Raw genomic sequence first — 25,223 nt, 5'->3', positions numbered from 1 at the left:
GGCAGCATAATTCTAGCTGTCACCAAGGTCACAATCTGTTGTTCAGGATTGCGAATGCCAGCTTGGGAGGATAGTGCACTCCACCTACTCTTGTCACATCAGCCTTCATGTCAATGTTGAACATATGGTCTTTCAGGGGAGGCTGTCTATTCCATTTCCAAAGCTCCCCTTCTGTCACCAAAGAACATCACATTCTTAGAGGGAAAAAAAAAATCAATCTTAAGGCCTGGTACCCCAAATCACTTTGGCTGTGTTTTAAAGATTCACATTTGAACCAATTTAAAACTAGTCCAGAACTACTTTTCAGGTGGCAGGCATTCATTTTGTGGAGGGGTATCAGTAACCATCCAGAATATCACTAAGTCTATGGTTTATAATCCAAAGATTATATGATTGGCTAGGAATCACAGCCAGGATGTTTTTAGAAGCATTCTATTACAGTATATGCAAGTGTATGTGCACAGATGAAAAATTCAGGTAACTATAAGCACAAAAGGAGGGTTGGCATGGCTATAGGGCCAATAAGAGCTTTGCTTAAATGAGGGTCAAGGAGGGTCTCATACAGAGTCAAAAATGAGGATTCATCTTAAGCAGTTGGGAAACAAAGGCCAACTCCTTCCCTCTCTAAGAGAATACTGGAGGAAGTGGATATACACTGTACTTACAGAAAGCCAAGGTCCACAGACTTAGCCCAACATTTATTAGGGATGGAGGAGTTAGGGATAGTTTGAAGAATCATCAAAGAGAGATGATTTTTGAGTGCAGTAGGAGTGCTGTCAGTCAATTGATACTTCCTAGATACCCTAAAGAAGAGTTAACTGTCATAAACTAAAAAAGCCTAACCTAAAAATAGAGCTATACTTCTAAGAATGAGGGAAAAACTAAGGGTAGGTGGCAACCTGTTAGGAAAGACCTATTACTGAGTCATAAAGTCACAAAATTGCTTAGTCACATGATTTCTGGAGAGACGTGAAGAGCCTTGCCTCAGTGTAACTTGAGCAAGTTACACTGGGGCATGGATCAGCTAGGTCAAATATTTGGAAATGCAGTTCAACATGACAGGCTTGATGAGTTAGTAATAACCTTTTAGATCACACATATGACAGTCCTGAGATCTCCTACTCTGGAAAGAGGAAACATGGTTGTTATCACGGAAATTTTCAAATTTGTACAAGAGTTGAAAATATCATAAAATGAGCTCCTTATACCAATCACCAAACATCAAAAATTATTAAACTGGTCAAGCCTTTTTATATCTGCAACTCCCATGTCCCCTATCTAACCTTAATTTTGAAGTAAGTCCCAGATCATATCCTTTGATCTTTAAATACTTCAGCATGTATCTCTAAAAAAACAGGGATTCTTTTTAAAAACTTAATATATTAACACTGAACATCACACTTAAAATATTAACAATCATTTTAGAAAGGACTTTCTATTTTAGCAAAATAGGGATTCTGGCAAATTTGCTAGAAGGGACCAAGCCAGACTATTATTAAATGTTACCATTAATATGATCTTTTATTTCAGATTAATGGAAACCCATTGGAGTAGGGCTAAGAGAAGACATGGTAAGAGAGAAGACTTAAGTGTTTCTGAGAATATGTTAGCATTAAAATGATTAATTCACCTTTAATTGAGAAGAGATCAAATTTCTTTTTTCTTTTTTTTCTACATGCAAAGGAAAACCAATTTCAGCTTTTGCTAAGTATGGACTTTTTTTTTCTATTAGTCCAGTGAGAAATAGAGAGTGATATATAAGCAAAAATTAAATTCCTGTTACCAATAACATACTGACAGGTTCAACTGGCAAACATGTTCCTGCATATCAACATAATCCTCTGTAATAAACTATGTAGAAATGCTAAAAAAGCAACCACAGATTCCCAGTGCCGCTGATAAGGATAGAAGCAGTTGCAGAAGAACACACAGCAAATGGACACAGAGAGCAGAAAACCGGGGCAAGGGGAGAGGGGTGGGCAGAGAGAAAAAAAATAAGAAATAAATCTTAAAAAAAAAAAAAGCAACCACACAGGCTCATTCAGCTATGCACATGCTACAGGACCTGTCATAGCTGGTAAGCCTGCTGTTCTATCAGGAATATTGGACCCACAAGAAGCGAGCCCAGCTAATTCTAAAACCCTAGAGGAAATAATCTGTTTCTTATTTTCTCTTTAAAATGATGATCAGTCATTCACTTGAAGCACAAGATTTGATGTTTTAATTACATTTACTGCTGGAGTTTAAGCCCATAACTGCCTTTTTAAATATTTTTGTTTAAAATTTTGAGGCTATATTTAGACATTTACTTACGTATGAATGCATTTCATCTGTATAATCCTAAACACGGTGTTTGGCTAGTGTCAGGAAATACTATTTAAACATAATACCTCATTTATGTACAATTTTTTTCTGAGGATTTATAAACTGTTCTCATTCCTTGTAAAGGAGCAGTATTCATGTTTTTGATGAAGTGATTCCACCTCCCACTCCTTACCTCCCCAAACCAAGGACAGTCAACCCAGAAACTGGCTGGCAACTTGCAAAAAAATCTCATAAGGAAAGATGCCTATCAGTTTCCCTGTGTCTATAATGTGTATTGGGGAATATTGTAAGATTTGTGATAGCAGCAGAAGCTAAACCAAGAAGGGCATAGAGAGGAACCATGAGGAACTGTGGCTTTATGAAGTTGTGAGGAGGCAGATGGGAAAGAGAAGAACATGTGCCATTGGAGAGGGGGTAGGAAATCCTGGAAGGCTTTAGCTTTAGTCTTCAATACCTTTCCAGTTCAAGTTCCATTTGTTCTTTAAATAACACCCATTTTCTCAAGAAGTAACTTGAGCAGATCACTGTTTTTACAACCAGAGGAGCCTAACAAAGAGATCACACCCTGAAATATACCATTCTCCTTCCCAAATCTCATACTGAAAAGCCCAATCATACCCTCAGATCTTTCCTTTCTGGTACATTTTCTATTTTGCCAGCACAAGTATCAGAAATTCGGCCTGTCTTTATCCATGAACATTAGAAGATTTAAATTGCCATGAATCTTCCAAATTGTGAAGTTTGCTTTGGTGATACCTGCTCTAGCCCCCTTCTGTGCCCTCCATATATTATTTAATGCTTTCTTTCTGACCTCATTTGCCTTGCCTTTATATTGTCTCCTGTATTCCCAAGAATTTATAGGTTTTGTCTGTCTTTGGACAAAACATCAATACTGGACTTTCCCCACTGAAGGCTCACATCTTAGCTGTGAAAAGATTCTTACTGACGATTTCCATTTATACTAATTTGTAGTTAAAAGCTTATAAACTTTAAAAAAGATACCTGTCCCAAGAATAATTACATTTCTACCAGGGGCAAGTCATCAGTAACACAAAGGACAGGGTCTGAGAAAGTGAAGTTTGAAGCACTGGAAAAGGCTAGACTTCTCTTTCAAAGACCTGAGATAAAGTCAGTGAGATAAGACACCTGCAACTATTTTGTCATACAGCTGCCTCTTGGAAGTCCAAAGATTCTTGACTGGTAAAACTCTTGTGCATGTTCTGTTTTACTTCATAATGATATTTGTTTCTGAATATCAGAATTAGAGAAATAAGAAAAGGAAATGAATTTGAAGGTATTTTCCTGGATTAGCTCATTTCACTACAAAGATTAATTTAAGACCTCGCACGATAGTCTGTATCTAGTGTTGGTCTATCGGCTGTTCAGCTTTTTTTGTCTCCAGAATAATTTTCCAAATGAAGTAATCATTTTCACAGTCACCTTCATTGTTGTAATCCTTGTTGTCACCATCATCATCGTCAATATCATCATAACCATCACTGTGAAGTATATCATGACGTAGGGGCTGTGCAGGGCAGGGATTGAGCATGGGTCCTGGAGCCAGATTGCCCAGCCTTGACTCTTGGTTCTACCACCCAGCTCTGTCATCTTGAACAAATTAATTAATCTCCCTGTAAAATATCTTATCTGTAAAATAGGAATGACAATATTATTATCTACATCATAGAGTTGTTTTAAGGTTTAAATGACATAATAGTAGTAAAGACTTAGAATTGTGCCTGGTATATGAATGTGGTATGTATTACCATCATACCACCTTATATTTAGACAGTACTTGACAATTTTCAAAGCCTTTTCATATATATTAAGTCGTTTGGATTTCACAACTCCCCTGGAAGTGGGCAGAAAATGGTAATTATTCTTATTTTATAAGTGAGAAAAACTAAAGCTCAAAGAATTTACATTAGTTGTCTAAAAGCTATATGTAAAACTCTGTTTAAAACTTAATCCTCTCTCCTAGTATTCCTTAAAGCATGTGCCATTGGATGGACTTGGGAAGATCAGCCTGCTTTATGGGGTGGGGATAAATTCATCTCAGAGAAAATGATCCTTTTCCTCTTGTTATTCTGAATAGTCATCAGCACCTCCTGGTTTTTAACACCAATGATGTTAAAATGGTGGCCACCCATCTCCGCCATGCTTTCCACTTCTTCTCTGTCCTGCCTCTTAACCACTCTTCGCAAGTGTTTTAGTCAGTTTCATCCTCCCTTTCCTAATAGCAGGATTGTGCTGACCTGGAGTCAGACTGATAAAAAGGTTGCAAGAGTTCTCTGGGTTCCATTGTTCCATTTAGAACTAATCCAATTCAAACAATTCTAAACAGTATTTTTTTTAAAAATTCAGTCTCACTTGTAACCTAGTAACAGAAACAAACCTATTTCAAACCAGTCTACTTGTGGATAATCTATTTTCTACTACATCTATTTTCCAACAGTTTAAAAGTTTTGTTGCTTTTATTCCCATTACAAAAGGGAAATTTTTTCCCTTTAATGACTATTAGGGTTTATTATTTTATATTTCAAGAAAATTGAGACAAGTACCTTAGATGGATTAATCTAATGCAAGTTAAAATTATTTAAGTGCAGCAAAGGCTTTTAATAGTACTTAAAATTCCAACCTGTGCTTCCTAAAAAGTCATTGCTGTAACTGCCTTGACTAAGTAGTACATGCCCTGGTTTCCTAAGTAAATACTATAGAAGAACAGTGGTAATAGTATCTTTACCTTTTATTCCAATTTTTTCACTTAACTTCTTATAATTTCATGAAGCACTGAGTTGATGGGTTGACATTAAGTTTTAAAGCTCTTTGAACTTCCTTTAAATATCCATTATGGGAAATTAGGGAGAATTAAAAACATTATCCTCAAGAAAAAGTTTCTGCTTCATTTGTTGTAAGTATGCTTACAGTTCCAAAGAAATGCAGAAATTCAATACACTTTACACCTGAGTTTGCAAATTCAACTAAACAATTCATCTCATCAGTGTCAAAATCCAATGATGCTTCAACCCAGACAGCATCATCCTGGGAATCTGTAGAACTAGGCACACATTCATAGGTACCTCAATTTAATTTGCTGCCAATACAACCTACAGTGTTGAATCAAATGTGTTTCTGTGATAAACAACTCCAAGACAATTTGTAAGGCCAAATACAATACTAAGTCTAGCCTACATGTTTCCCCTAGACATTTCACCTTCTCATTAGGACTGAGAAAAAGAAAATAACAGAAATGGAAATTACCTGAAAGCTAAAAGACATATTGAAATATCTAAAGACAACTTTGGAGATGAGGAAAAATAATAATAAAAAATATAATTTCCTATAGTCAAATGGGCAATCACAGTTTCAGAAAAGTAAGAAAGTGAATCGTTTTGTAAATATGACCCTCAATCTAGAGTCTTCTTTAAAATGCTGCAAACAGGAAGCTGTCGAATTATTAACACCAGCTATAGCAGCAATCTTATTTCCAAGGTTATTATAACTTTGATAAAACAGAACCAACTTCAGATCTTCTAAACTGAAACTTTCTATTTAGAAAATATTTTCTTTAGCTCATCACTTATAGTCCTATTTGATGGAAGAAAAGCATACAAATCTTCTTTCTTGATTAGTACCTCCCAAAACCCAGCTCCACAAGTAGGGGTACATCATTATCTTACCTATATAATGATTCTTCCTTTGATGCTATCTTAAAAGTCAGAAATGAGGTTTATTTCATTAATGTGAACAGGGATGCATTTGTACATTTCCATTTTCACTGCTTGAGGAGAAAGTATGTTAACATATAAAAGATGATTCCTGTGCTCGGGCCTTATATTTCTTTGTCCTTCACTGATCTTCTCTTTAATTGTGTCTGAGCTTAAGTTTCTACAATCTGAAATATAGAATAGCTACATTTAGGTAACAAAGAGGGGTTCCTGCCAAGTGGAATAAATAAGTGATAGCCTTCTGGTAACCCTAACTTCTTTCCCTCTTTCTCTCCTTTGGAACATCCCTGGCTTTGCACCAAGGGATCCAAAAGCTAGACTATGCCTTGTACTTACCTTGATAATATTGTCATAAGTCCAAGATTAAATGAAAACATTGAGGATGATGTGAGTTTTTTTAAAGATAAGCAAATTCTTTAGTTTTCACTAAATCTTTGGTTTTAAAGTGTCCTTCCTTTTAGGAAGGAATGGTATTAGTGAGTTATTTGTATTTGTGTGTTTACTCAAGCAAAAGTAAAATATAAACAGTCTGGCTGGGGGCTCTGGAATGAATATTGCCCATCAGCGTTGTCTCATGTCCATCAAAATGTCTGGGTCTCTCTGCTGCTGCCTCAGTTAGAAACTAGATGTGAATTGCCATGGGAAGGATGTTACCTGAGGCAAAGCGATCTCTGCAACTGAAACAGACCCTGCAGGAGCTGACAGTTAGATGCTGTCTGCCCACTACACTCCCCACAGCTACTCTTTTTCAAAGCCAACCCTGGATGAGATTTGGTGAGGTTGTCATTCATTTACATCCAACCTGTCTTTAAACCAATTCAAGTCTATCTTCTTCTTTATCTTACCCAAGAAAACCCCTCGTATGATCAAAGGTGTGAGCTGGCAGAGGGGAACTGGAACAGTTGAAGACATGGAAATCTAAGCTAGCCACTGATGTTGCCAGTATAGCTTATTTGTGCTTTCCAACATGCTCTGTCCTGTAGCCACCACTCTATACCACTTCTGTTGTACAATAGATTGTCCTTAGGCCCACCCAAATATATAATTTGATGGCTCTAGCAGGACACAGCTCATGCATAAAGGGCAGTTCCAGACCAACAGTCACGTGATGCTCCATGCTCAGGAGTTTAATCTCTACCAAGGCCTCATCATAAGATTTTGGTCAAAAGGTGTATATTTCTTTAGTAGACATGGACTCTAGGGACCTATGTTGTGGCTTCTATTGAAAGTAATCTGAGTAAACGTAGCACAAAGTGGAGGAGATAGAGAAGGAAAAAGCAGGTAATAAAGATTTGGTATAAAGCAAGTTTCTTTTGTGGGTAATTGGAAGTTAATCCTTTAGAGAAGCCTGTGATCACATGTGTTTCAGTTTGCTAAGGCTGCTGATGCAAAATACCAGAAATGGGTAGGCTTTTATAATGAGATATACTAGGGGGAAATCTTACAGTTCTGAGGCTGTGAAAACATCCAAATCGACATCAAAAGAGATGCTGTCTCATCAAGGTCAACTGCTGGCAATCTTGGAGCCCTGCCATGTGGCAATGTAAAATGGCGGCTTTTTGTCTGGGTCTCTGCCTTCTCCTCCAGGCCACTTTCACCCAGAGCTCAGCTGTGGGTCATCAAGTACATGGCAGGACTTGTCTCTTTAGCTCTGAGCCACTCTGTGACCCTAGCACTACAGGGACCTCTTTCTGTGCCTCTGTGCTCCACTGATTCCAGGCTCTAGCCTCTCTTAGCCTCTCAGGGTTTCTCTGCAGTCCCTTCTATCATATGTCAGGGTCAAAATGGCAGCTGTCTTTCTCTGTGTTTCTGCTTTGAGTTCTCTGTTTATATAAGACCCCAGCAAGAGCATGGAGACTTAACCACTGGCATCAGGCCCCACTGATATAGTCCAAACAAAGACCCTGAAATGATCTAATCAATAGTGATCTAATTAAAGTTCCCTCAACTGAATCTAATCAAAAGGTCCCAACTACACTGTTTTGGATTAGCTTAAGAACATAATTTTCTGGGATTCATAAAAGATAAACCAGGGCACCATGTAAAATACTATATCTCAGATCTATCTCACCTGAGGCACTATAGAGCTACGTTACTTGTATACCAACTCCTGTTTGTCACTAGTTGAGTGCTGTTTCAAGGCTGAGAATAAATTCCCTACTTTATCCAGCCTACCCAGTAATAAGCAAAGTAAATTCTAAAGAGCAGAGAAAGCCCCCAGGCAGAGAAATGGGGTTGGAATGTGACCAGAGTACACACTAAAGAGGTAACAGTGAAGGGATATGCAACAGTGTCTAATACAGTTCCTCTTTTAACCCACCTTTAGAGATAAATGCCTGGCTATTTCTTTCTAGAGAGAACCCTTCCCTGGAAGGGGGCAGGGAAGCCATGTTGAACATAGAGAAGAAATAGTTAATTCTTCTTGGGTCTGCAATATAGGCTGCATGTCCAAAATATGCGTTGGATCTCACCTAAATTTAAGGAAGAATGGCACTTGCAAATATTCCTTGAGATAAAAACTCTGAGATTTGGATCTGAGAGTCTTAATTTAAGTTGTGCCTCTGTCACACAATCCCCTTTTGACCTTGGGAAAATTCCTAATTTCTACAGTGGGAATTGCTAAAGTGAAGGTTAATGAATGATCTCTAGAAACCAGAAATCTGAACAAACCACCTCTCTACTTAGATTGTTTCAGTGGCTTCCTTTTGGTCTTGAGATAAAGTTAATTAATAATCTTTAGTATGGTCCATGAGGCCTGTACAAATTGATCCATTCATTTAATAATCATTGAATAGGTGATGCATATAAGGCATTTATTCTAGTTCTGAACAATTTAAATGCTCAGTTTACTGTGTCTTTTTTTAAAAATAGATCTTTCTATAAAAGTAACCTACAATAAACAATAGTCCTTGTGCATTAGTCTTTCAATTATTCATTTTGAACAATACTTATTTAATACCTACTCTGGGCAAGATGCATCAGATGAAAAAATAAATGAAATGTCCTGTCTTCAAGGAACTCATCAAGAGTGGAAAGAAATAATGATTAAACACATAGTTTTAGTTTAAAGTAAAACATGTGATGAATTATAACTGGGGTGGGGTACAGGGAGAGAGGTTTAGAAGAAGAAAAGAAAGTTTCTTGTTTGGAGTATGAGAAAAGGCTTAATAGAAGACATGGAATTTGATGAATAGATAGAAATTTCTGGAAGCAAATGGAAGCAAATATAAAGATATTTCAGAAGAAGAAATAGGCAAGAAGATAGTAAAAAAGAATATATGATTATAATATGGCATAGGTCGCCTGTATTAATGTATCTGGTGACTGTTTCCCAAGTGTACAGAATTTGCTGGTTGATTACTTCTCAGAATGTGTCTGCCATATGGAAAGAAAAGTAAACCAGAATTATCTACAAACTAAAAAAAAAAAAATCTATATTTCTAATTATATATATGCAGAATTTTGAGAAAAATCTGCTTAAGATTTCATCTTTAATTCAGAGTACCCTGACTAGTCCTGATGTTTTCAAAAGGGAGGAGAATCTAGAGAAGAAAATATTGCCTATCAACTGAATAACTTAAGGCATTGAGATAGATTAAAAATGCTTACAAAGTTCTTTGGCATACCTTTCATTGCTTTAGGGAGGCTCATGCCCCCACCTGTTGAATCTAGGCTGGCTCTGTGGTTTTATACTAATAGAATATGGCAGAGGAGATCTGTCAGTTTCTGGGCCCAGTTCCATGATCAGTAGCTCCTACTTCTTGCCTCTTGGAACACTCACTCTAGAGAAAGCCAACCACTGTGCCAGAAGTCCAGCTACTGAGATCATTAAGCTATGAGGAAGTCCAAGCCAGCAATTTGGAGAGGCTACAAGGAGGAGAACAGCAGCCATTCAAGCCATCCCAGCACAGGTGCCTGATGTATGAGTGAAAAAAAAAAAGCCATTTGGAAATGGAAAACAACCTAGGGACCCAGATGACAGACAGAACTGAGGCTGCTGACAAAAGGCCCATTTGAGCCATCCCCAGCCCACGGAGCCACCCCAGCAGAGGCCCCAGCCAGCAGAGAACGGAAATTAACCATCGCTGCTGTGTTCTGCCCAATTTTCTGACCCATGAAACTCTGCACAGAATAAAATGATTGTTGTTTTACACCACTAAGCTTTGAGTTGGTTTGTACACAGTAATAGATAACCAGGGAAAGTATTTTCATTAGGGATGACCATCAGATAAAGAGATAACAAAACAGAAACAACAACAACAAACCTAGACCTTACTTCTCAGACTATTAGAAATCAAAGATACCATTTTGAAAGTATATTTACTTATTTTGAAAATTTTTCATGCTGAACCCATTTTAAAACTTCCCTTTACAGAAGCATTTTATGAGCCATGAAGGAGGAGGAGGGGAAAGGGGAGAAGGAGGAGAAGGACACAGAAAAGAAGGAAGGAAGGGAGGGAAGGAGGGAGGGAGGGAGGCACAGAGGGAGGAAAAAGCATGTGCATTATTTTATAACCACATCTGAATTAGAGTTGAATTACTGTAATGATCACCATATTCTCTAGGAGTAGCTCTGGATAGCTTTCTGTTTTTCTTCCACATTTTAAAAATTGGGCCTCAAATACTGAAGAGTTTTCACCACTGAACAATAAAAGAAAAAAAGTGCCAGTCTCTCTAAAGGCAATTTAATTGTAAGGGATGCAGAAACATCTGGCTCATTGTCATGATGAACTGCATGCCCAAGGTGTCTGTTTTAAAAGTCAAAGAACTCATGTAGAGGCATAGATTCTGCATGTTAAAAAATATATCACTCTCATTACAAAGGACACCTAAAATTGAGCAGACCATAACCATTATGACAGTCAATTGGTTTGCTGAGATTGTTCCTTCTCCAACATCAACAAGCCCAAGTGTATGATGCAGTTAATTTATCTACAAAGATTTATCCTTAATCTCTTCTGCTGTTTGTAGAAAAGAGGATTCATTATCAAATAGTGAGATTTGGTAGAAATAGCTCTGTCCCTTATCAGCTCAATGGGCAAGTTATTACTATTTCTGAAACTTGATTTTTTTGTTCATTTGAAAAAAGAAAATTATAATACTTATTGAATAAGGCTGATTTGTAGAAACAAATGAATGTTTTCAAAGTACCAAGCCCATATCTGATATATAGGAAGCGCTGAATCTCATATATTCTAAAAAACTTAATAACCAGTCATTTGAGTATGTTACTACTATGCATGGTTTTGCTTTTGTTTTTAAGAAGGAGCCATTACCACCCCGAAATATCTTGTCTGGTTTAACATGCATAAAAAACCTGAGACCTCATTCAAGCATCAGGATCTAATTCTAAATTTAAAAATATGTAATATAAAGAAGAAAGTCAGTTATTGCATAGTTTTGCTCCAAAGAAGTTAAATGCAGTTTAGTTTACCTCTTGCCTCACTTTGACAGTGGAATAAAACAGAGATATGATATGAAATAGTGTATTGGAATGATGGATAAGGCAAAAATGTTTAGACAACAGGGGAATGGTACTATAATAAAGTATAGTCATTACCTGGCATTACGAAAATGGGTTTGGGGCAATTTTTAAAATAAACCAATATAACAATCATGTCTTAAGCAAAACTAAACAAGTCTCTATTCAACATTTCTGGGCTACCTCCTGTTAGATCTGATAAACCAAACTCTCTTTTATATGCTCCCACAGCACCTATTGAGAGCTCTGAACCCAAGAATTACTCTCCCTTCTGGAATTTTAAGTACTGCATAAGCACTTTGGATATTTTCACAAAAAGACATGTTGTGGGCTCTCCTTTATGTCAAGAAATCCTCTAAGCAGTCATAGAGAATCTCAGATTTTAAAAAAGAAAACTTAAAAAAAAAAAAAAGCACAAGGTTATTGCCAAAAATTAAGCTTGGGTATGTCACTTGCAGAACTCTAGAGGGTCCCAATTTGCATTCAACGGTTTCTCAATCTTCTATTGTGAGACAAGAACTTGAAATCTGTGTAACAGATGTTGCTCGCCCAAGGATGCCAACTATAATTTACCATTAAGAGAACTGCCCAGATGATAGGCCATCTTGTATTATTGATAATGTTCCCCTTTTCCGGCAAGCAGCGCTATGAAAACAAGGGCTTTCTTCAAGAGTACAGATTTTAATAAAAACCCTAGATCAGGGGTTCTTAACCTTTATGTTCCACAGACTCCTTTACCAGTCAGGTGAAAACCACAGACCCCTTACTAAGTCCACACTATACTATGTATTATGTAATAAATATATCACACTGGCATAAACACATCCCCACAATAATATATCGTTTTTTAATTTCAATTCAAGCTCATGGGCCCCTGCTTAGGAACCCCTACCCTAGATATATTGCACATAGCTGCAGAAGAGTGTTCCCACAGGACAATTGGCAATGCAAATTAGGTATTCTGCTCTCTTGTGTAGCTGATAAAACATGTACACCATGCACTTTCTGCTAGCCAGAGGCTTCCGCTACGTATGTAGCAACCAAGGATTTGATAGCTGTTGTAAATGAATCATATTCTAATCCAAGTACAAAGAATGGCCTTCAACCAACTAACTGTATGATAATTATTACAAATTTGGGAAATAAAAAAATAAGTTAATTCTTTATCATCACAAGCCATCTCAATACTTTCTGGAGACTTGAATATGAAATATATAACATATTCAACATTTTCACAATGGTGACTCTATATCAGAGCTTTTCCTGTTATTACATTTGGTTAATGTAGTAGATTGAATTATGCACCTCAGAAATAAACATGCTCTTAATCTTAACCCTCATTCCTATGGATATGAACCCATTGTAAATAGGACCTCTTGTAGATGTTACTTTCAGTTCAAGTGTGGCCCAACTGAATGACGGTGGGAATTAACCTGAATTATTGGAGGCCTCATAAAGAGGACCTGGAAGTTACAGAAGGGAGAAAGGAAATGGGATCACCATGCAATGGGAAGTAGGGATATAAAGTCAGGAACCCCAAGGATTGCTGGCAGCCAGCACAAGAATTCTAGTCTTCTGGGAGAAAGCAAACCTTGCTGATATATTGATTTTGGATTTCTAACCTCAAAACCATTAAACGACAAATTCCTGTCATTTAAGCCAACCCATGGTGTAGGATTTATAATAGCAGCCTGGCAACCTAAGACAATTGCTTTTTAGGACTTTGCAATTTCATTATCTTTTAGGTGAGTATTTTTACTGATGATGGTATTGTTTACTAAATAAACAATAAAAGTTAAACAGTAAGAGGTTTGAATTTGAAAAGAGCTGCCCTGGCAACACTGAAATAACTTCTTCACAGGGCAGTCATTAGCTGGATAGAGTCAGCTGTGGGCAGTGGCAAGCCCACATCCTGCCTTCTGAGTACGGAAGTTCCTCTCCAGGTTTGCTCGTTTATGCTGCCTATCTGGCCCCTGCAGACATCAGGGCCTATCACTCACAAATTCCCCAATCCTGCTGATACAACTTCTATAGCCTCTAAAAACTTACTTGTTTTTTCATGATTTCTAATATAATCTACAAATACTGTAAACAGAATGGATTTACAAACAACAAAAAAAACTGAAAATGCTTAAGCAATAGCAATCAATGAAACAAACAAAAATACAATATTACTACTTAGCATGATTAAAATTATCGAGAAGCAAATGCAAAGCCTGGTGTATCTTTAGCGAAAGTGGTACACCGATAGACTGCTAAGGGCAGTGTAATTTGGAAAAATCCTTTGGAAAGCAATTTATTAATAGCAGATATATCTGAAGTTGGCAAAGACAGAATTTGCCAAGGGGTGATGCATCAGTGGTCTCCAAGACCACCCTGAGGTTCCGTGATTGCTAGGAGGACTCACAGGACTCAGCATATTGTTGTACTCATTTTTTATTGAAAATGAAAGGATACAAAGAAAACTCAGCAAAGGGGAAATGCACATGGGGCAAAGTCTGGAGGAAACCAGGTGCGAGCAGCCAAGAGTTCTCTCCCTGTGAAGTCATGTAGGGCTCGCGTAATTCCTCCAGCAGAAAAGTGTGACTACATGTGTCAAATATTGCCTGCCAGGGAAGCTCCTTAGAGACTCTGAGCCCAAAGTTTTATTGGAGGCTGGACATGTAGGCTCCCTCTGGCTAGCATTTACCAAAATTCCAGACTCCCAGAAAGAAAGTGGATATTTAGCAAGAACCACATTGTGTACAGAGTTTTCATGTCATTAGCACTCTTATTAGTTTGGAAATTGTGGGAACCCTCCTGAAATCCAAATTCACAGATATCAGGCAAGAGCCCAACTTACAAGTGGACCTGTCCAAAGATAACAGTCTTGAGCCTGAGATGTTAACTATTTTCTGCAAGATGGAATTTGAGGTATGAGATAAAGAACTGTTCAGGAAGAGAAATAGAGGTGTTGGGGGTATGCTACACAGAAAAATAACATGTGTAAAGAACCAGAGGAACAGAAAACCACTGTGTCTCATTTTTCACTTAGATGTGTATAATGTAAAGTGCTGAAGATACAGTGTAACTCCAGCAGACATGGTTTATCTCATCATAGAACTTACTTGTGGTTTAATTGGATAGCCAGTTGCTAATCAAATGATTCTCACATCTGCCTTTATCTTCCCACCTGGCAGAATAAGCATCATCATAAGGGAAGCGAGCAACATGGGAGGGCACCACATGGTCCCTTTCAGCACCCCAAGAAGCTGGTAAATAAGAGGGTATTAAGTGACAAGATAATGCTGAGCAGGAGAAGGCACTGATGGGAGTTGTTATGCTTCCCAAGGACTCAGTTCTGCCCACTGTCTGCTAATTATTTATTTCGCGACATCTCTGCCAAGGACTGGTGCTGCCTAATTTGTTCATTCAATAAATACATACTGAGTATTTACTAGGCTTGTGATAGGCTGCTGGGAACCAGTCCCTGGTCCCATAGTGTTTGCAATCCAGAGGGAAAAAGACTTAGTCTTATAATTTCCTTTTTGTCTTCTGGTAGATTTGCCCTTCCTCTCTATTCCCACTGACCCCAAATAAACCTCTCTCAAACCTGGATCACCACGAGCTCCTCCTCAGCAATCTCCAGTCTCTTCTAATTCATTCTATAGGCAGAAACCAAATTAGCCTTCTTAAAATCTAATTTCAAGATGATTTATAATGTTCAAGAATTGTTAACATTTTGTCTGCATCTCAGACTGTGCTCCAAGATCAGAAACTAGCATTCAAGGCTTTTACACACACACACACACACACAGACACACACACATACACACTATAAACCTCCAAAGATGAGCTTGTGCCTAATATGTCATAATTAACAGATTCTTCTTCTTTCCGTGCCATGTGGTTTCTCATTTTGAGCTGAAGGTACCAATATTCTTGGTAAAAGGACACATTATGATTTTAACAGCTATTTGCTAATTAGTATGAGTTTTTCTGCATGTTTCCTAAAAATTAGTTTTCAGAAGGGGGAAGAAGGAAAAGAATACTGGGGAGAGGCATTTCCCTCAGAGAGCAAGTGTAAAGGAAGAGAAAAGGGAACCTCATAGAATGAAATGAAGCACTTCCTCACAGTTTTGGCCAGAGCCAGCTCTTTACTGAGACTTCATGAAGGTTAGAAAAGCAAAGGCCTCCAACCTCATTGTGGTACCAAACAAGCTCACTAGATTAAGTCACGTTTCTTTGTGCACCATCTGCCAGATGTCATCAAAATGAAGAAACAAGGACCATCCCTAAAGAAGAAAAGGAAATGAAAAGAAAAGAAAAATAAATGACTGGTGAAGATAAGCCACAAAGACCACAATGAACAACTGGGAATGCCCTTTTGCAGAGTAGCAGACTTGTTAGATCTTGTTTATTTTAAATATGTCTTTGGTAAGTCCTCCGCCCTGTTATTTATTCATAATCTTGCAGGGGTCTTGGATCCCTAATTTGCAAGTATAAAAATGAGAAGCAATTTGCACTTACCAGGTATCTGGACAAATGCTCTCCATTATCTGCATAAACCAGATGCTCAACGGTTTGAACCAAGCAGAACAGAACACGTACTGTTCATTCACAAGCTGACATCACACCCCTAGAGCAATCCCAGATTTTGCAAAAACTGTTCTGTAGCTTTTATCGATTATAAGAAAACAGTTGTCAAAAGAATCACGACTTTTCTTGATGATGTACTGCTGACTGTAATGATTGGGCTGCTACTAGAATTTAATGCTTCAGAGTTTTCTTATGATGCTTAAAATTGCCCCCAGGAAGACAGACTTAGAATACAGACACTAAGGTCAGGTTTATCTGCAGCTTCAAAGCATTCCTTTCAATTTTATTTGAACTGGTTGGCAGAGGAAAGAGAACTAGCACTTATTAGCACATATTCTGTGCACCAAGTCTCTTGCCAGGAGCTACAGGCATATTATTTCATTTAGCAACTGATTGGATCATAAAATAGCCAATATGATTTGATCATGAGACTTAATTTTTTTCTGTTCGTCAAATTCGACTGTGTTTTGCCCATGTTTTTATTTAGCAGTTTTAGGCTGTTCTGACAGCAGAAATTGTAACAAAATTTAAGCCCCGTATCAGTCAGGGTTCTCCAGCGAAACAGAACCAAAAAGATACACACACACATATGGAGAAAGAGAGAAAGAAAGAAATAGAGAGAGATTACAGAATTGGCTCATGGGCCCTTGGAGAGTAGCAAATCTAAACTCCAGCCAAAAGCTGGAAACTCCAATAAAGGCAAAGTTGAATTCCCTTGGGGAAGCTGGCTAGACGAAGTAGAGGCAGAAATTCTAACTGCTGAAATCCTCAGTTCTGGCCCCTAAGACCTCCAGCTGACTGTACGGGGAGACTCCCCTCATTGCTGAGGGCAATCTTTCTCGTTGATTGTAATCAGCTGAGTAGAGATGCAAATTCACATACGCAAAACCTTCACAGTAACAATCACACCAGTACTTGCTTGACCAGACAACGGGGCACCCCAAAGTAACCAAGTTTACACATGAAATTAGCCATCAGAGCCACCAGTGACTGAGTGTGTTTACACCTTCAACTTGTTTGTTCTCATGTGCCCATACCATCAGACCCAAAAAAGTGCCTACAGTGACCAGGCCTCTGTGCTGGGCAGGGGATGCCATTGAGGCTTGGATTGGCAAGAGGCAGAGCAGGCCTTGAGGAGCAGCATCAGAAGCTGCCTGCAGCCCCACGTGTGTGTCCATTCCCTACAAACATGAGTAAAGCAGTACAGGGAGCACTGAGAAGAAAGTCCACCTTCTGGCATCATTAGAGGATGTAAACAATTTTTAAAGTTGTAGAAAAGTGTCCAGTGGGCACCAGGATATCTCATCAGAAGAGGAAGGAACAGGAAATACTTGGCAAGGGTATTTAGAGCAGAGCCCAGCATGCAGAGGTCTGCGCCAGAGAGGGAGCTACTGTAACAAGTAGGAGTCAGAAATCCCCCTGGGCTGGAGGAGAAAGGTCAGTGTGTAGATGAGCAAAGCAAAAAAGCACCAAGAATCTGAAACCCAAGGTGGGGTGGCATCATAGAACAACAGCTCAAGTCACCTGGATAATATTAATGGAGCTTGTGGGCCTGTTGAAACAGATCCACAAATCATGCTCTGGAATGGATTACATGGGCCCTCACCACCTCCAGATCTTAAAATTGAGCTTGAAAATGGTGCTCTGGGAATCCTGTATGAGGCAGAAGAGACTTTAAAGAGGGGTTTTTCTTCATGTAAATGCCATTTTCTGGCAAGAGTTCATCCTGATCCCTTCAGCTTTCAAACCAGCCAGCCAGGCCCTATCTGCTAAACAGTTACTTATACCTGTGTAATATCATTTTCCCTAAGTGCTGGAATGTATGCTGCTCTAGACTAACATTTTCCAAACTTTGATGTGTGTACACATCACCTGGGACTTTTGGTAAAATTCAGATTCTGATTTAATAGGTCTGGGTGGATCTGAGACTGTATTGACAACCAACTCTTAAGAGATTCCTACGTTGCTAGTCATGGAACTTCGCTTTAAGTAGTCAAGGCCCAGCTTAAAGAAAGGGACCTTTTTTTTTTAAAGATTTATTTATTTATTTATTTCTCTACCCTTCCCTCCCACCCCCACCCCGGTTGTCTGTTCTCTGTGTCTATTTGCTGCTTCTTCTCCTTTGCCCGCTGCGACGGTTTGCTCGGTTGGTAGAGGTGGGGTCTGGCTGCGGACGAGGGATGGGTCCAGCTCTGGACGAGGGGTCGGTCCCACTTGGGACGAGGGGTCGGTCCGGCAGCAGACGAGGGATCGGTCTCACAAGGGGTTGCGCGGTTCGGCTGACGGGGTCGCCCGGCGAAGCCGGCGACGAAGGGGTCGCCCGGAGAAGCAGGCGACGAACTGGGGACAAGGGAGGCCAGGCCCTTGTCAGGGGCTCTCAGGACTGGAGGGCGCATGGCAGAAGAACTACCGCAGAGACAAGGTAAACACGCAAGTCCACTTTATTGAGGGAGAGGCAACAGTTTTATAGGGGCTGGGGAAGGCTGATTGGTCGAAGCCACGCCCTGTTCTGACTGTTTGCCGGCGAAAGGTCAGTGGGCGGTACTGGATGGGGGAGGGGTGGTGGTTAGGGATTGGCTGTCGCTGTTGCTGGGGGAAGGGGCAGGGTTTAGGGATTGGTGGCTGCTGTTGCTGGGGTGGAGGGCAGACTTGAATTTCCCGCCCACGCCTGGCTGTTGCTGCTGTGGGGGGAGGGAAAAGGGCAGACTGGATTTTTCCGCCCACGCCTGGCTGTTGCTGCTGTTGGGGGAGGGGAAAAGGGCAGACTGGATTTTTCCGCCCTGCGCCTGCGCAGGGAGAAGGAAGAAGAAGGGTACTGCCCCACAGGCATCGTGTGGCGCCACCCGGGAGGAGGGGCGGCCGCGGAAGCATGGCTGCCGAGAAGGGGAGACCCGAGGGCACTCTGCGCCCATGCCGAGCTCCCTTCAGGGGTGGCGGTGAGTCCGACCAGCCACCCTATTATGGGGGCAGCGGCTTGGCCTGCCGCGGCTGCTCCCCCGCCAGGCCAGCAAACCACACTTCAGCCCGAGGGGTGACCGCAGCCCGCTTCTATTGTTGTCAGCAGCAAGGGAATCTGTGTCTCTTTTTGTTGCGTCATCTTGTTGTGTCAGCTCTCCATGTGGGTGGTGCCATTCTTAGGCAGGCTGCACTTTCTTTCACGCTGTGTGGCTCTCCTTATGGACGCTTGGGGCACCCCTGCGTGACACGGCACTCCTTGCACTTGCACGCATCAGCAAGCTCCACACGGGTCAAGGAGGCCCAGGGTTTGAACCACGGACCTCCCATGTGGTAGATGGACACCCTAACCACTGGGCCAAGTCCACTTCCCGGGACCTTATTTTTGTTTTCTATCAACCACAGATGCACAAAACAATTCAACAATAAACCACATACACCAAAAACTGAAAGAATATAAAGCCCTGTTTTCTTGATTTATGTTTGGATAATTGTTTCCATTAAACAAGACCCTCATTTAAGGGTTCATACTGCAAGTAAATAAAAATGTTAATTTACATATGGTCACATCTGCAGGATGGTAAAATTCTAAACTTAGATTTAACTAGGGATAATGGTTAAGAGTTTGGATTCTGGAATCAGACTGACTCCTCCACTACTAGCTATATGACTTTGGGCAAATTGCTTAACATCTCTGAGCCTCATAAAGGAGAGAAAAATGGATAAAATCATAAGACTTACTCTGAACAGATCTTATGAAAATGAAATGAGTTACTGTTTTAAAGCATTTAGATCAGTGAATGCATATGCTAATTCTATTTTAATGTTTGCTAAATTGAAACAAATACTTGAATAAATATATAAACATATCAATACTTAATATTTGTACAAAATACTTAGTATTTGTCATTTAAGCAGCATGCTATCATGACTTTTATGTGATCCTTACAACAAGTCTATAAAGAACTTTCATCTCCATTTGATATATTAGGTAATGAGAGAAACAGAAAAGTATAAAAAGTGACCCTTGAGCCTGGATCCAAGATTACTTGAAATCTCCAGAGGAGAGAATAACACAGAACTAGACTAAACTTGGCACAGCTCCATACTGATAAGGCTTCAATGTCCCACATGAAATATCATTCAAGGCGGAATAACTCTTCCTTTGACTAACATACAGATGTCTGACTGAACTGTGTTGTGGGGTCCATAGAGAAATACCACCTCCTTCTGGGTAGGTGTGAGGTTTCTGCTAAAGTGAGTGGATGCTGCTACTGTTAATAATTTTAGAAAGAAACTCATCTTGGGGCAAAATAGAAGACTACAGAGTCGGGTCTTAGAACGAGATAAGGGAATAAACCTGCTTCTCTCTCTGGCTGAAAGTCAGCTATACTTGGATCCCAGTGCCAGGAGTGCCTGGAGCTTTGCCAGTATTTTAGAGCAAGCTGCCCCTGGCACATGGAGATAGGCTAGTAGTGAAACAGGGAGCCAGTCCAGAAAGGGACCATGTGGTGTTCTGAAGCTCTATGTACTCCGGAAAAACATGTTCTTAAACTTAATCCATTCCCGTGGGTGTGAACACATTATCAGTAAGAACTTTTGATGAGATTAGCTCATTTAAGAAGGTGTGGCCCACCTCAGTCAGGATGGATCTTAATCTTATTACTAGAGTCCTTCATATGCAGGATTAAATTCAGACAGACAGAGAGGAAGCCATGGGAAGAAAGAAGCTGAAATCAGCAACACCCAGAAGAGAATGGAAAGTCCAAGAGAGGCCACCATGTGCCTTGTCATGTGACAAACTAAGAACCAGGAATCGCCAGCAGCCGGCTCTAGAATGCCAGTCTTTGGGGAGAATGCATCGCCTTGATGGGGACTTGATTTAGACTTTTAGCCTCAAAACAATAAGCAAATAAATTCCCATTGTTTAACCAACTTATTTCATGGTATTTGCTTGAGTAGCCTAGGAAACTAAAACAGAGCCTAAGACCTGTTTAGTGGTTATGGGTTATTCCTGGTGTTGAATTTCCTACCCTTTACTCTAAGCCTTTAATAAAGACACATAAAAACATACAGCCTGATCATTTTCTTACATGGGAAGTTGAGAGGAAGTTCTTGTTTGCAGGCCTGGGAAATAAGAGGTAAGGGTGATGTTGGCAGCAGCAAGGGTCAAAAGAAAAGAGCCATGCCCAGTTTTGCAGTGACCCAGTGAGATTAGGAGAGCAGTGGCAGCTGGCAAGAGCACAAGGACATGGTCAGATGAACCCGAAAAGGCCACCTGCAGAATCATGCAGACTAGCTAAGGAACTCACGTGTGCAGGACCAATTTCCAGCAAAAAAGACAGGGTCTTATTGTTTCAACATAAATTGTGTTATGAGTGCACGAAATCAAGGAAAATATCAGGATTAAAACTTAAATTCCCTCATCTCCAGCCTTCTACAAATTCTAATAAATCACAAAACAATCATATCATTAGGATGATCTGTACACATAATGGCTGGCTGTCTTTGTGAACACTCCCAGAAATATTAATGATTTTCTCACATCCCGTTCTTTGGGCATTTAGTATAGCCTGGAATTTTTGAAGGTTATCAGACAGTTGTTCTTTTTTTTGCTTTGTATGTTTCTTTGTTTTCAAATGCAAGTCACAACAAATTTGACTAACTAGAGCATTTTGGTGAAATACCTGCTAAGCTATTTTGGTGAAATTATATAGTCTCTCAAAGAATATGCAAGAATAATTCCCAATAAGGTAGAAAAAAACTGCACTGGATTTAACCAAATGACCTAATCTCAGCTAGCCACTGATTTCTTGTGAAACCCTGGAAAAGTTTGTAATCCCCTCTGAGTATCTCAAACCCTTCATTTCTTAAACAGGGACAATAATATCTGGTTTGCTCACCTCAGAGTTACCATCAACCCATTGCACGCTTTTCTGGGATTTAGAAGAAGATGCCCCTTCAGGGCAAATTCAGTGTGATGCAGGCTCACAGTTTAGTGCTTGGTGGGTGGGCTGACTGGAGCCCCACATGCCACCTGAGCCAGGTGCTCAAGTGCAGCAAACCAACGTGTACATCCATGCACACTGGTGGTGGCCTGTCTCACCAGTTAGCTGTGGGGATGAAATGAAGGTACATTGCAAACTACAAAACGAATTTAAGGCAATTGGATGACTCGATTAAAAGCAAACTTTGGCTTCCAACTGGAAATTTATGAAGATTCCATGGCATGGGAATGTCTCAAAAATTTTAAGACAAGAAACATAATTTGGTTCTGCACAGCAAAATAAGTCATTTAACAGAGTATATATTTTATGCCTGTGGTTCTTATCCAGAGTGAGGGGCCAGAGGCAAATGAAACCTATGTAAAAAGACACACCCAGAGCCCTACCTCTGGGGCCTGCTGAATGGCTCCTGAGGTGCTCACATTTTTATTTTATTAATATAAAGCTCTTCAGGTTTCCTTTGATGAGGACCCCTGTTTGAAAATCCCCGGCTTAGAGAAATTAAGTCTAGCACTCAATTCAAGTATTGAAAAATTGTACTCACCTCCCCTTTTCTTGCCTAAATTATCCAGAAAGTCTTCAAATAAAAAAGAAAATATATGGCATAAAAATGATTTAAAAATTTTTAAATATGTTATATTCTCCATAAAAATGTCAGCTAGGATATTCCTCAATAATAGTAATATTATGGTATACAATAAATATATAACAGAATTTATAAATGTGATGTATTAAATATAATAATCATTAATTATGAAGAAGTGTTTATAGACTGAACATTCAAGAGTACATTACACATAGTACAAAGTAGTTCTGTATAGTCCCATCCAACAGTGTGAAAAGACTAATTTTGTTTCCCTATGTGGTAAGAACCTGCTGAGATGCAATAGAAATTACAGACAATATGTCTGCCATCAAAATTGATAGCCACAAAGGCTATTATGAATCGTGTCACAAAGCAAGCAATTAGTAATCACTCTGCTTTATATAAATCTGGTGCCTCAAATGCAAAGGCAATAATTCAAACCCAAGCATATCTGTCGTTCAAACTACTATAAATTAAATCCTTTATGAAAACATTCTTTTCCATTTTCAGCATAGATCCTAAGGCATTTAGTAGCATTCTTCCAGCTCCTGAGCTGTCCTGTATTCCAGGAGTGGAAGGAGAAGAGATGATATTTGCTACCACTTTTCAGGTATCATTAGCACCACTGGCAAGGGAAGTTATTGGACTTGAACAAAGCAAAAAGGATCTAAGATATGAGCACCTACCTTTATACATTCCTTGGAATTGTGTTTATCTCAGAAAAGCAAAAAGGGGAAAATAAACTGAACAAATAGGCATGGACTCTGGATTTTGAATCTCCATGTTACTGTCCCCCTGACCTCACTAAGCAGTCATTGTCCTTTATTTCAAGTTGACAGGCTAACCAATGAAGAAACCAGTTTGGAATGTGGTATCGGATTCATCCCTAAAATCTTTTGAAAAGAGAAGTCATCCTAGCAGGATAGATTAAACCTGGCAGGTAGAGACTTTTTATGCAATGGATTTATAAACTAACAACCGATAGCCAACAACAAGATTAGAAAAGTAAGTTTCTGGTTGCCATGACAACTCAAACCGCATACTGTCACCGGCTCTGATAGCAATTCTTAAGTAACGAACACAAAGCAGGTGAGAGAGCCCACACAGAAGTGGGTGTCAAAAACTAAGAAGTCAAACTGCAGGCACTGTGGGTGTGTTAGGATCCTGTGTAGAGTCACATAAGAAGGGACCGCTGCACAATGGGAAATTTTTCTTGTAGTAGTGCTCAGTCTGTTAAAATCCAGGGCGGCTCCTACATGGCCATACCTTCCCTTATTCTAGCAGAAACTCAATTGCCTTTCCTATGCCAGTAGGCAACTGTAGCTGACAATTTTGCAGTGTTTATCAGGGAAGACGGAAAGTTTTAGGCCTCACCCATCAAGTTAACGTGGTAACATATGAAAAACGCTATATAAAAAGGAAAGCTAATAAAATGTTCTGTTTTAAATGGTGAATTATGGGGAATGAATATATTATTATCTTTTAGTATAAGAAAGAGACAGGCCTACTTAGCAGGAATTCACAGTATACAAGAAAAGAGGATGTACAAATTGCATTTAACTGAATATAAAAGGTCAATTATTGCAAGATGCACCATAAATTTTTATATGACAGGAAAAACGCTGCCACAATCCTCAATTAAATACATATCTTAATTTCAGAAACATCAAAATGGAAAATACCATCTTAGAAGTGATGAAATGTGGTATATATATATATGTGGGTGTATGCATATGTAACTGTTTTTGTAGTGTGAATTCATTCCTTTATCAATTTATTCAGTGAATAATTTTTAGCTCCTCCAATGTTTGGGCTACCTGTGCAAAGTGCTTTGTTAGTCAATAGGTATTGCTTTTTTATGAACTCTGAGAGAAGAATCTCATAAGTAACTCAGTAAGGAGTGCCCCTGGCTGGTACGACACACGATGCATTTGCATGCAATTAAGAATTATATTTTTTAATGTTAAAAATGTTAGTGTTAAAGCCTAGAACTTGCATGTATTTACAGTTTATACCTGATTTACAAGATGTTATCAATCAGACGTTTACTTATAAATGAGTGTCTTTACTATAAAATAATATGATAAATTTTGGTTAGGACCCAGGTCATATTACAAATGCTGTTTAACTCACAACTTGCTGACTTGTTACACTCTAGTTTTATTGCATGCCACACTAGACCTCTGCAACACAGGCAATACCGGACATATTCTCCTTCCTCACACCCGGTTTCTGTAATCCCACACATCCTCCTTCTAGTGGAGACAGCGAAAGCAAATCCCCTCCCAGTAGCTCGCCTACCACGTGGAGAAGCTCTAGGGCCTCAAGGTGTTGTCTCCAGAGTGCTGGCTGGGATAGCTCTGGTGGTGTCAGCTGAAGCAGGTGTAGGGACAACCTAAATGACCAGCCATTCCCAATTGTAGGATACATTCGTTATCATGTAAGTGGCGTCATAATTATAATCACAATTTAAGTATCGGTAAATGCTTTTTACTAAATATTGTGCCAGGTCTTTAATATTAATTATCTCATTTAATTGAAACACAATGTCCTATGAGGTCGTT

The sequence above is a fragment of the Dasypus novemcinctus genome, chromosome 2, assembly GCF_030445035.2.
Source record: "Dasypus novemcinctus isolate mDasNov1 chromosome 2, mDasNov1.1.hap2, whole genome shotgun sequence".
Classification (NCBI taxonomy): domain Eukaryota; kingdom Metazoa; phylum Chordata; class Mammalia; order Cingulata; family Dasypodidae; genus Dasypus; species Dasypus novemcinctus.
This window is presented reverse-complemented; position numbering follows the sequence as displayed.